This window comes from Ambystoma mexicanum, chromosome 13 (genome assembly GCF_040938575.1).
Source record: "Ambystoma mexicanum isolate Mex_15411 chromosome 13, UKY_AmexF1_1, whole genome shotgun sequence".
Taxonomy (NCBI): Eukaryota; Metazoa; Chordata; class Amphibia; order Caudata; family Ambystomatidae; genus Ambystoma; species Ambystoma mexicanum.
Genome location: NC_090938.1, coordinates 720,796,456 through 720,808,687, shown reverse-complemented (window position 1 = coordinate 720,808,687; position 12,232 = coordinate 720,796,456). Strand labels below are relative to the sequence as shown.

Sequence of the window (12,232 nt, the reverse complement as noted above, 5' to 3'; positions counted from 1 at the left end):
ACGGATAAATTCAAGACCATAGCTCAATTTAGAGATGGCTTTGAGTTTATAGAAATGAAGTAACGGCGGCAGTGAATATCTGCAATATTTTTTGTTAACTCTTGCCATTTGTGATTTAAACAAGAGTGTTCTTTCCTCCGCTACATTCAAGTAGGCACTTTTGGTGAATTTAGTAAAAACTGGGTAACCTAGATACTTAAATGAGTTTCTAGTTGCCAGATTATAGCCGTTTAAGTACCACTTAAATGCTACAGTTTTCTTTTTAGATCCCAATATAAGTATCATAGACTTTTTCTCATTTATCATTAAGCCATTAAGCTTGGTGTAATTTTTAAAAGCGTTTATCAGTTGCTGCAGACCAATTTGAGTTTTGTCAAATAATAACAAATTGTCTGTTTAAGCACACTAGTTTAGTTTCGCCCCTTCTATTTGCGGGAGATAAATGGTACAGGATCTAATACTTTCCCAACATCAGAAACACAAAGATTAAATAAGGTTGGGCCAAAGATACTTCCGTGTCGCAAGCCGTTCATTGTTGGAATTGCGACTGACAATTTACCTTCACCATTCAGGCGTACTTGAATCAGTGAAACCTCATGGAGGTTAATTAAGATTGACAAAATATACCAAGGCATTCCAAGTACAAGTCATTTTGACCATAAAAGAACTTGATCTACCCCGTCAAATGCTTGAGAAAGATCTATAGTGGCAACATATGTCGGTGAAGCATTTTTTTTCCAAGCATTTTCTTGTAATGATGAAAACATTAGGCCTCCCAATTCTGTACCCATATGTTTCCTAAATCCGAATTGCCTATTCAAAAAAAATAGTGTTTCTCTATCCATTCCACCACTAAGTTCAGAACCAATCCCGCGAAAATTTTAGAGTCAGCGTCCATAATCGCTATAGTGAGATACATTTTAGGATTACTTCCCTCGCCCTTCTTATACATCAGGTTTACATATGATGTTTTCCATGAGCTGGGAATTTGTTTTGTAATAATAATGTCGGAAAACAACAAATACAAAGCCCTGGCCCACATATCAGAGTTACCCTTAAAAACAACATTAGCTAAACCATTCGGGCTGAGGCTCTTGATGGATTCAATTTTTGGATTTGTAGCTCAGTGTCTGCAACTGTAAAATGACATTTCCAGACCTGAGCATTCAAGGCCAGTATTGACTCATGGGGCTCGTATCTGGCAGCATACAAGTTCCCAAAATGACCCAACCATACTTCCTCTGGTACACATTTAGCTTGGATCGCGATTTGGGGGGTCTCAATGTCTTTTAACAGCTTCCAAAATTGGCAAGCAGACCCTTCTTTTAGTGCACACAACATAGCCTCATTGTCTTTTGTAGCATTGAAAATCTGTGAGCTTTAATCCATTTTTTTGTTTGAATTTCTCTTTACTGATTCTAACAGACATCACTACCCAGTCCACAGATAGCTTTCTAATTATTCTAATCTCTTTATTAGATAGATTCTTGTGTGAGTTGACAAGATAATCAAATACGTGAGAGTGTGTATTCCTCGATGGTGGCCCCTTTTTTACTTTAATCGAGCTGCCAATCATTCTTTCTATGTAAACAGGAAAATTCACACAACTGAATATGTGGCGTCTTTCCACAAGCTGCAGATGGTCACAATCGGCAATAAATGCTGCATTTAACTTCGCCACATTCCCTTCATGCCATGTAATTCCGTTTTTTCCGGTGTTCACATTTAGGTTGTCAGTAAAATGATCTCCCACGGTTGCACCCATATTAATATCTATTTCGATTGCCAACAGTCTATGGTCGCTCAGATTTGTATCTGATAAGTTAAAGGATTTACAAGCTTCGAACAGTTTTTTAGACATAAATATATGGTCTATTACAGATGTTTTTGTCCCATTGGACCAAGTATAGGGTTCTTTATTTTGCGGAAGAATAGGATTTGCATGGGTCAGACCCCAGTTCGAAAAAAAGGAGTACCATATATTTCCCTACAAGCATTTTCTGGTTGCGCCATTCGGACCCCCATCAATTGGATATTTCCCCTTTACCTCAGCAATAGACAGAATTGCAAGGTCAGATTCCTGGATGGAATTCACATTGTCACCTGTTGGGATTACAACATTCAGGTCACCAACCGCTAAAAGGTGGAGACCATTATATTTATTGGACATATTCAGGAAAAGAGAGTTCACCTTCTTGATCGTAGATGGTAAGTCATACTGAGGATTCCAATAAATGTTTACGATCAACAAATTTAAGATAGAGTATTCAGTTGTTAGTTCCACCAGCACTGCCAGACCCCCTAATACCACCGAAATAGACTCCATGATTTTCATACCCTTGTCTGTCGTAATTGCTATTAAAATACCACCTGATGGACGGCCTCTGAGAGATATTTTCTTGCCAATTGAAACCTAGAGTCATAGCAGTTTATATGGAATTTTTGGGTCATCCATGACTCTTGTATGCATATAATATTGTTTTTTATTACTTTGGCACACAACTCTTTTGAAGAAGACAGATGGGAGTGATCCCTGGAGTTCCAGGATACCAGAAGTAAGTCGTTGTTGCGACTAAAGATTTAACTTTAGAGTTTTGAGCTGCACGATGGAATCCCTTAAAGATGTTGCTAACCATGTCCAAGATTGTACATCGTCATGTTTTGGAGGATTCCAATGAGGATGCTTAGAAGCTGGTTCAACCACTACTTCTCTCCCATTCTCATTTTGAACGTATTCTTGTTTCACAAAATTCTTACTTTGCATTACTTCCCTGTCGGTCCAGACCTCTCTATTATTTACAAATGATGGAGCACTGTAGTTTGTTATTTTCAAGGATAGATTGAAATCTTTTATGTCATAGCCCAGTCTATTTAGCTCCATTGCTTCCTTTAGAACTAAGCCATGGACTGCTAGAGTGAAAAACGATGCGTACAAAATCAAATCGTTCTGGATGGATAAAATCAATTAGTTTTAGGTCCGCAGAAGTCAGGAGTTTCAGATTCAGAATCTCGCTAAGATAACACACTACTTCTGTGTAAGTAGGGCGGGCCCCCATAATCGAATATTAAAGAGAGAAAAATACTTGGGCAGTCAGTAAATATTGGTCTACGACACTGAATGGTCTTTGGATCTACCATTGTTGGTTTACAGTTTGGAGTCTCTAAGAAATCATCAGGAATAATGTGTGGCATATGTATGCCTTGTGAGACATTATCCTTTTGTTTGCCCATTTTCAATGTTTTCCCCAGTTTCTGAGGCTCCATCGTTCCCGAAACGCCAGAAGTTTGTGTTGCAGTACGGGTGATTTCAGAAATAGGTTTTAAATCAGCAGGGTCCCTAACCAACTGCTTATGAGTAGAAGACTATAGGGAGGATTGTTCAATTTCAGTTTCAGTACTAACAGACTCTTTAATGGGTTTACTCATTACCGAGTCTCCATCCGTTCCGGTAGGTAATATTTTTTGTGACAATCTTTTTTCAATAGTTTGCTTAATACAAAATTCCAGTGTAGAAAAACCTGTAGCAGAATTTCCGTCTATTATGCCACTCCCACCAGCGTCATTTGAACTAATATAATGTCATGCATGCTAGACACTGTACCTCTGGATCTGGAACTCCGTCTGTACGTAGAACAGGTTACGCTCATAGAACTGCTAGACCGTTTTATTCAAGATGGAGGTTGTTTGATGTATAACAAGGAAAATGACGTCTGCATTATTCACGTCATTGACATTCACGTGATTCGGGATAGTCACGTGTTTTACGGCAGAACGTTTATAAGCAGCGTGGATACGCCACTCGTTGCTTCTGATTGCGACCTGGTAGCTGAACTTTTCATCTGCGTCCTCGCATCCAGTCAGTTGCTTCATTGGCCTTCTTCGACGTGTTTCCTTCACACGCGATCTCCTGCATCTACCCTCAACAGGTTTTGTTAACGTATCTTCTTACACGCAGGTCCTGTTTCATTTGGATGCAGTTTTCCTGTTCACGTGTTAAACCCACGCGGACGCTGGAACTCCTCAAGCGCGGCTGTCCTGGCAGAGTTGTACCTGATTCGCGTGTAAATCGCACGCGCGCACTGGAACTCTTCAAGAGCGGCTGTCCTGGCTGCGTGTACTGGATTCGCGTGTAAATCGCACGCGGACGCTGGAACTCCTCAAGCGTGGCTGTCCTGGCTGCGTGTAACTGATTCGCATGTAAATCGCACGCGCGCACTGGAACTCTTCAAGCGTGGCTGTCCTGGCTGCGTGTACTTGGTTTGCGTGTAAATTGCACGCGGACGCTGGAACTCTTCAAGCGCAGCTGTCCTGGCTGCGTGTGCTTGATTCACGTGTATCCCGCACCTGGTTGATTGAAGCCTGTGAGGAAGTAACAGGTGGACTCATTTCGCTTTAAGTTCTGTTCTTTGTGGGAAAGGAAGGTTCTACAACATTCATTTGAAGGTGTCTGTGCACAGAACTATGAACGCTATCCTGTGGTGCACCAACCCGGTAACTAGCGAGAGCCTCGTGCCGTTCGGGATAAGTGTCATGATGCCTACCCACGGGCATCCGGATCGAGTCCATCAGCCCCGGGAGCAGGCATCCAGATACTTATTAAAACCCCAACAGCCATAGGCGCCAGGCTCATCATAGAAATCAGTCCTGGCGCCTTAGGCGCCAGGCTCATCATAGAAATCAGTCCTGGCGCCATAGGCGCCAGGCTCATAGTCTATACTCACCTTATGCAGACCATGCTGCAAAATGAGTCCAAGCCAACATGAGGCCTTGATGGGACTATTTTATTACAGGGATTATTTTTCACTCGGGTGTGGTTCTGGGGAACTTCTTACAAGGGACTACTTTGCAGACTATTTAAACCACTCCCGAACGGCAGCCCATGCTTCGTGTTATTCTGCATCCAGCAGCGTAACACTCACTGTGTCTGCAAGTCAGCATCTATTCTTCTGCCACGCCCACCTCGAATCCGGAGCTCCTAGACAAAAGGAAAAGAAAGGAGAAGAGGTTAGATCACGGACATTATTTGATTCCTTACCTGATTCCGGACCCAGCACAGCTCCGAGCCTGGAAAGGACTTTATTTCAGCACGCGTCGCTTCGCCAGCAGCAACGCCACGTTATACTCACCAGTCCACCACATCTTTCGACTCGGTGCTGCCTCCATCATTTTCTTCGTCAGAACCCAGCACCTGGGGGGAAAACAAAAGGAATAACAAGGTGAGCCGAGAAAACCGACAAAGACAATCTCTTGCCACCATAGGCTTACCTGCTTTACCACCGGAGGTATTATCCTTTAATTTGCTGTATCTTCCTATGCTGCACCTATAAAGGGAGAGAAAACAGCAAGTTAAACTCATGCAACTTTTACCGGACAGTGTTTGGTAATACAGACTCTTGCCTGAACGCCATCAGCTGCCTCCAGGCAATATTCTTTTGGACCCAGCTGCAACCTAACGAGGGAATGGAACAAGAGTGAACATCGGACATATTGAACTCTTTGAACTGTATAGACACTGGAGTCAATATTCCTCCGGAACTCCTCCAGTACCTTCAAACAAGTGAAATAACTGGTATCTACGCGCCCCTGCATGCCATGCAGGATGGAGAGCTCATCAGTTAAAAACATAAGGTGAGGTTACCAAGAAGGGATATCGGAGGTGATTAGTCAGGGAACGTGAACAGTTGGGGGGCCATCACTAAAGTCCACGGATGGCTAAATCCCTTTCTACGAGTCCAGCAGACAAGATTAGGCGGGCCAGACCAGACTGTCATCTCTGCACTACGCATCACATTGGTGGAGACCGCAGCTGTCGGGGTCCGATCGATGCCCCAGTGGGAACCAGGTGAGCGTAACAATAAGTCTCCCTTACTAACCTTCCCTCCTTTGTCGTTGGTTTTTATTTTTCTTTCCTGGATTCTTCATTGACTTTGGTGACTACTACAGTTCTAGCCTACAGATTAGTGTTGGAATCTCATGATTACCATTCTACCAGAAAGGCCAGTTGAGATAGGTTCTCATTATGCTTTATTTTTCCTAGGCTGCCTTCCTATAACTCTCCCACGCCCTTTCCAGTGATCCTTCTCTCTGCCTGTTCCAATAGTCAGAGAGTTGTATCATTTGGAAGGTCTAAATTGACATCCCTTCTATCAAGTCATGTGAATTCAAGGATCCGGAAGACCCCTATGAATTGTATCCTTTTTTGATTACTGTATCCTTTCATAAGTTACTTTGGGATTTATGACATATAAGGTCCGTTTCCTGGGACCCTACTCTTTTCATCACAATTCATTACTGGGGGCGGTTTTGAGTATTCAATCTGTTCGTTATAAGCCTCTAAAAAGGTATTTGGGCCAACTTGCAGTTCTGTTTGGGGGGCTTCTACTAAATGTGTGTTTCCAGCCACCATATTAATGCATTTTGTTTGAGCCTTAATTTCAGAGGAATCTCTGATAACAACAGAAACTTCACCTAGTGGTTGAATTTCCTTTGTTTTTTTTTTATAACATCTTTTTATTAGCATGTCAACAAATAAATTACATAACAGTATAATACAGAGGTGAATAGCAGACATAAAAAAGAACAATCCCAAAAAATTGGTCAATTGCATATCAATGAACAAACCTCACAATCAAATCACCTCCCTCGACATACTAAGAACCTTTAAATTTATGCAGATAATAAGAGCAAATCATCAAGGATAAAAACACACCCAATTTAGGACACAGCCACAAACACCTCCCCGACAACACCCAACCAAACCGCCCAAAAAGAATGACAAGAAGGAATAGAGAAAGAAGTAGAAAGTGAAGAGAAAGGTAAAAAGAGAAGAAGAGAGAGAGAGAAAAAAAAGGAATAGCCCACTTCTTATTATTATCCCCGACATATGTACTTAGTCATATATGGCATTGAATGGTCCCCAAAATAGATTGTACTCTTCCTCCTTATCTTTCACCTTGAATTAGAGTTTTTCATAATTCGACAAAGTGCGTAAATCCACTAACCAGTCTTCCAATAAAGGCTTCTTCCTAGTTTTCCAAACCCGAAGGATCAGTCTCATTGCTATTAACAAAGTCTTATCTATCCAATTATTGTATCTCATAGAACGTTTACATCTATCTCGATGCAGGAGTAAGATTATATTTCCCTCTGACCTTTGTAAAACTATACTTAAAATCAGTTCAATCCTATCAATCATATAATTCCAGAAATCCTGAACTCTTGAGCAGCTCCAGAGGAGGTGTAAAAGGGTACCTCTTTCTTATCCACACCCCCAACATAAATCATCTGTTTGTAGTCCCAGTTAATACATTTTTACCGGTGTCCAGTACACCCTACCTATTATTATTTTCTGTCTGATCACATGCAAATTCAAATCAGTACCCACATTGGCACTCACCCTAAGTACATCTTTCCAATCCTCATCCGTGAAATCCATATTCATATCAACTGACCACACAGTTCTCAATTTTTCCCACACTACCACATGTTTGCTTTCTAATTTCATAAAGTTCATGTATGTACGCACAGAATATTCCTGTCCAGTAAGCAGATGACACAAAGCTGGTCTGACCCCTAAGGAATTATTAACCATACCTTTCCTGACGTTAACCAATGTAATTAATTCAACATATTTCCTTCTTTCTCTTGCATGTAGTTCATATTTTCTCTGTATTTCTTCAAATGTCAAAAGACGATCTCCATCCAATATATCACCCAATTTCAGAATGCCCTTCTGAATCCAATTCTGCCATTTCAGGCATCTATTGTTGAGCTGTAATACCTCATTATGCCAGAGTGAAGCATCCTCACTAAATCCATATGTCTGACTATTCTCCCTAAACCACAACCACATAGCTTGTCTAGTTGCCACTATTGGCTTTAATTTCAACCTACTGACCGACATTTTACCCATAGTATAAAGATTATTTAAACGATACGGACTGCAAATGTCCCTCTCCATGTGCAGCCAAAGAGCCACCTTCAAAATCTCCATTTTTATAATAATAAGTTCCCTTTTTAAGCAGAATTGCCTTACAATACCTATACAAATCTGGATAAACAAATCCACCTTCCTCAACTTGCTGCATCAATATATATCTTTTACCCAAACCCCATAGAAAACATTGAAACATTTTATCAATTTGCAAGATTTGCTTTTTGGTAATCTATAACAGAATCGATTGAATAACATATAACACCTTTGGTAGTAAAACCATCTTTATGGCATTTATTTTTGCCCATAAAGATAAATGAAGCCGTTCCCATATTCTATCAGGGTACACAATTTTATCCATAAGTTTATCAATATTATATTGAATAATTTTCTTCAAATCACCAATGATATATATACCAAGATATTTAACACTCTCAGGGGACCATTTACATTTCCACACTTTTAAAATGTCCTAGCTACAATTTCATACATGCCAACATTCTGTGACAAAAAATCTGTAGGAATCTTAAAGTTTCAAAAATAGTAATTAGCATAAGGATGACATCATAGGAAATGATGTCACATTAATGTGACCCAATGAAGTGGCAGGGCGTGACCTCACAGAAAAAGTCACATGAACTTTGGCCTTATGACATCACAGGAAATGGCCTCAAGTGACATATGGCCTTGTAGAGATCATAGGAAAGTTGAATATAATGGTTATGAGAAGATGGCCAGCCAGCAGGGAGCTGAAACAGGAAAGACCCACTGAAAATCTATAAATCCTTCTATGTCAGCAAGTCTCTGCAATTAGGAATGTGTGTGAAAAGCGAGGTGATAACACTTCTATACCCCAAGGGAAGTTACGCTTCTAAAACAATCCCTAGAACAAAAGTGATATAGAGACAAATATATTGTTGTGCCCTTTAGTCCATAACCCAGATGGAGTACATACTGGATGATGCGATGTGAAGCAAAAAATAGATCATTGCCTTAATTTGCCGCAAAGTTGTTACACAGAAAACGTGAATGTTTCAAGGTGCCAAATGAGTGCTATAAATACAGGCCTCTAATGGGATGGCTCTGCCTTTCATATCACATGTAACTATTCAGAAAGCAGTTTCTCAGGCACATTTCCCCTTGGGCAGAGGAGCGGGAGCGAAGAACCTAGTAATTGAGTGTAGTGCCCCTAACCACAACTGACCCTCCTGTATAGCATGGGTGCCTGAACTTTGCAAGTTTGAATCTAACTCAGCCGTTCGTAAACGCCACTTTATTGCTTTTGAAAACAGCTCTCACCCTCATCCCGAGAAGCAGCCTGTGACGGTACCAAACAATTGATCATCACAAGTAGCTTCCTGTACCACATGGCTCAAGGTATTCAATTTGGCCTGTGGTTTAGCCTGTGAAAAGAAAGCCAGAAATGTCCCACAATTTGGAGAAGGGACCCCCAGATTAGCATTTTCCAGAGCCTTTACCACCTCCTTATACAAAGGTGGAGCCTCTTTAATCCATAAATTGCAATACTTTCCTTTACTTCACAGAGCACGCAACACCCTTATTGCAGGGGAAAGGCAATTAGCAGAACACATTCAGCACCAATAAAATATCAACGGTTCCAAACGCCCAGCTAATTTTCCAAAGCGGGAGCATCTGTCCACCACAAACGTGTGTAAAATATCGAAGATAACCTCCAAATGTGTGATGCGCGGGTAGCAACGACGTGAATGTATTTATTTAGGTTTATTTTACGTGTAAAGCCAGACATCTGCCTCCATTCCAGCTATGAGTAGCAGCTCAGTAGCTGCCTCCATGCGCTGCCCTTCCCTTGCATAGACAGAGTATATAATGCCTGCACGTGGGCCTCTAAACACAACGAAAGGTGTTGGGTGGACGATTTCTACTCAATCAGAACCACGCTAATTGCTCTGGGTTTGATGCAGAACAATGCCCTGCGCACAAACCAACCGCTGCCAGGTCGAAGTGGCCAAGACGTGGTTCTTCCCTCCTGCTAGGTGAATGGGGGATGGGGGCTCGAGACAAGAGCACACGTGATGAAAGGGGAAGGGGACCCATGCTGGCTTGGTGGGGTGCCAGGAGGTGGGTGCACTTTTTCTGAGTGTTTATGGCAGAGCTTAATACTGCTGTGTCTGACTGAGGGCTGACTGGTTTTTTTGGAGGGGTGAACCGTAGCCTCATAGTGGCCTTACGGGGTGGACTTCGCCAGACTCATGTCAGAAGTGACAACAAACCAAGTTTAATGATGTTACCTTTGAATATGGTCATGAGCCGGCGTTACAGCAGAGGCAGAGCTCAGCTCCAATTCGGAAGAATACTGCTGCTCACCCTGCAAGTGGATTCGGAAGACACCTGGCTGGCAGCTGAGAGGCAAGGGATTTCACGGGCAGCGCCGTCACCCCTCTCTGACACTAAGACTGGCTGCAGTGCGCAGGGCAGAAAGTATCTGTTTTGCCAGCCTGGCCAGGGGCACGCTCACTCTCTGTCATCAATCAAAATAATGACATTATGGGCCATTAACAAACCCCTTGGAGATGCTGCAGTGCCCTGCAGCTCTCTGGGCCTCAGACAGAGGCAACCAGGCCTGTAAATCCGTAGCTGTTACATGAAAATCGGTAGGCGGTAGGACTGCTTAAAAAGCGGTATCCTACCGCCTAAATCCGTAGGGTTGGCAAGTATGCAATTTTTAGACAGCGGGAAAATCTCAGTCTTGTCCCAATTTATCTTATGTCCAGAAAGCTCACCTACTTCCTCAAACATCTGTCTCAGTATCAAACCACATTGCTCCGGATTTGATAACAGAACCACCATGTCATTTGCATAAGACAAAACTTTAACTTCCACTCTCCCAACACATAAACCTTTAATTTCCCCACATTGTCTAATAAAGGCAGCCAATGGTTCAAGCGCCAAGTCAAATAAAAATGGTGACAGAGGGCACCCTTGTCGCGTGCCTTTAGACAATGAAAAAGACTCAGAAATCGAACCATTCACAGTCACTCTTGCTTTAACCTCATGATGAATACATTTAATCATTTTCATAAAGGTTGGCCCAAAACCCATTCTTAACAAGGTGCATTCTAAAAACCTCCAATTAACCCCATCAAATACTTTCTCTGCATCACAAAATCCTAAGACTCCCTTCGAGTCCTTATTGTAATGCATCCCTATGACATTCAAAACAGCCCTAATGTTATCATATCCATACCTTCCTGGGATGAAGCCTTCTTGAGACCCATCCACCAGATCCCCCATATTTACCATAAATCTCCAATTAACCCTATCAAATACTTTCTCTGCATCACAAAATCCTAAGACTCCCTTTGAGTCCTTATTGTAATGCATCCCCATGACATTCAAAACAGCCCTAATGTTATCATATCTATACCTTCCTGGGATGAAGCCTACCTGAGACTCATCCACCAGATCTCCCATATTTACCATAAATCTATTCACCCATATTTTCGTAAAAATCTTAAAGTCCACATTTAAGAGTGAAACTGGTCTATAATTACCACATTTTTTGTGATCCTTATCAGGATTGGGAATAACAATAATTGTCGGATCTGTCAACGACTCACATATTGTTCCCGACTCTAAAAAATAATTAAAGAGTACACATAAAATTGGCGATATTTGATCTTCAAACTTTTTATAAAATTCTGAAATGATCCCATCTGGCCCCGGTGATTTCCCATCTTTCAATTGTAATATAGCATTAGTAACCTCAGCCACAATGTAGCTCATGGAATCTTGGCTGCAATCTCTTCTTTATCTTACAGATCCTACTGCAGTTGTGATATGAGAATGTCAGAACCCTTTTACCCCATTGCCACATTAGAATAAACCTAGACCAGGCAAAAAAGGAATCTGCACATCCCACCAGATATATACTCACGACCATGCAGACTAAAAAAAGGAGGAAACTCATGTTTGCACAGAGAAAGTGAAACAATGCCGTCAGAAGCCATAGTGTCACATGAAGCCCTGAGATAACACTCAGTGCACAACCATGTTGGCCATGTGTAGTTCCTCATGCAGTACAGAAATTAGTTAGAGGTTCTTGCCTGGATTGGCTTCGGGGACAACGAAAAGGAAAATGAAGAAAAGCACTGACATTGCGGATCATAGTGGGCATAACATCTAAGGAAGCAAGTACGTAGCTTTCTGGAACTGACATGAATGCGCAGAGGTCCACGGGAGGTTCAATGATGTAGCAGAACGTATCCCTTGCTTCACACATCAAAGGCAACATATGATATTGATGCGTCTCACCAAAAA

The 12,232-nt window shown here is 41.8% G+C and overlaps 1 long non-coding RNA gene across 1 annotated transcript in view; it reads right to left on the bottom strand.

The window, feature by feature from the left end:
• The window catches only part of LOC138521805 (uncharacterized), a 57,372-nt gene that overhangs the window by 35,720 nt on the left and 9,420 nt on the right, over window positions 1-12,232 (bottom strand). The gene's annotated exons all lie outside the window — the stretch shown is intronic.